The sequence below is a fragment of the Heteronotia binoei genome, chromosome 6 (assembly GCF_032191835.1).
Source record: "Heteronotia binoei isolate CCM8104 ecotype False Entrance Well chromosome 6, APGP_CSIRO_Hbin_v1, whole genome shotgun sequence".
NCBI classification, from domain to species: Eukaryota; Metazoa; Chordata; class Lepidosauria; order Squamata; family Gekkonidae; genus Heteronotia; species Heteronotia binoei.
Genome location: NC_083228.1, coordinates 57866440 through 57867942, shown reverse-complemented (window position 1 = coordinate 57867942; position 1503 = coordinate 57866440). Strand labels below are relative to the sequence as shown.

The following is a 1503-nucleotide window of genomic DNA, read 5'->3' as shown; positions in this document are numbered from 1 at the left end:
TGAAAGGCTGCTTGGTTTTCATTTTAAAAGAATATATGAATATCTATGCCACTTTCACTTTACCCTCAAGCCTTCTGAGTTATAACATCCTCTAGGGGGGAAAAAGTGTTTTCATGACAAACATTAGCTTCAAGATTGCACTCATATTCATAGCAATGTAGCTTGGAATGATAAAATGGAATTCTATTACCCTTTTAAAACCTATGTCTGTGTCTTTCATTTCAATGACAGTAAATTGCATATACTGTATACATACTCTAGTTGCTTGCTGACAAAAATACATATTCTTTTTTAATACCTGGGATATGTATTGTATTTCCATTAGCTTAAGTTCTTTTTACTAACCAAAAGCCTTTTCGTAAACAAATTTCAAATTGTGAACTTTCTCACATGATGCTAATCAGTTCAGTTCAGCAAATGACTGGGAAAAAAATCAAGATTTTTAGAGCAAAACAAAAGTCTATAATTTGACACAAAGGCAACAAAAAGAGGCAAGGGAGATCCAGAAGGGATAAACAGGGGGAAAATATTAAACAAAACCTACAGATATTAAGTTCTCTGTGCATCATCAATATGTCTAGTTCTCAGCATGGCCAAATTTTGTGGATACTTAAATCTGAAGACTGGAGCCATAAAAAGACAAATTTTTCAACCCAGAAAAAAAGGAAATTCTGATTTAAAACAGAGTTCATTCAGTTCATTCAGAGTTCATTCAGTTCCCCAAAGTGACTGCAAATCAATGTCCTATAAACAGAAAAAGATGGTGAGAAAATGCAGCTGAGACACACCCAGGTTGTCACACAGACACAGATCCATCAAAGTTGCTTTTGCTTACATTGACAAGAAGTGCCGTCCACAAGTGAAGATTACCTGTGAATCTTAGCAGGTTTACTGCCAAACACACCAACACCACCTCTGCATCTCAAGGTTACCTGCTGTAGCAAATGTGTGTTGGTAGAATCCTACACAAGAGCCTGGAAGGTCATCTCTTCATGGTCTCCTCTCCAGTAAGAAATCTGACTTTCTCCCATCAAGCCAGGCTATTCTTCATTGTATTGTTTCAATTTTAGCATATGTGATGCTGAAACAAGCCCTTTCCTCCTTAAATTTGTATCATCCATGCTCAAGGGCTAAGCTAGTTTTCTCTGTACTGTTCCAATTTTACTACCTATGCATTTCTCATAAAGAGCAAATTTCATAGGGTTGTGGTGGAAGGAAGACTATGGCCGTTTTCGCACTAGCGTTTACTCCGGCGTAGCACCCCATTTACCTTCGGATCTTTTCCTGGTTTTCCCACCTGTTGCTCCGGCGCTGCGGTTTGCTCCGGCGCTGCAGGGGTTTCACGCCGGAGTATCTAGATCCACCTCCTTCCGGAGTTTTTGAAAACCTCCGGATCCACACCGGATCCACTCCTCGGAGTTTGCTGTGGGAAATCCATCCACGCCGGATCGACTGCTTTGTGGGCGTCACCCTCTCCCTTTCCGTCCTCCCACCCCATCCACC

General features: G+C 40.6%; 1 pseudogene; it reads right to left on the bottom strand.

The window, feature by feature from the left end:
- Positions 1-1083: 1083 nt before the first annotated feature.
- On the bottom strand, positions 1084-1183 carry LOC132574536 (U6 spliceosomal RNA; annotated as a pseudogene).
- Between the last annotated feature and the right edge of the window lie 320 nt (positions 1184-1503).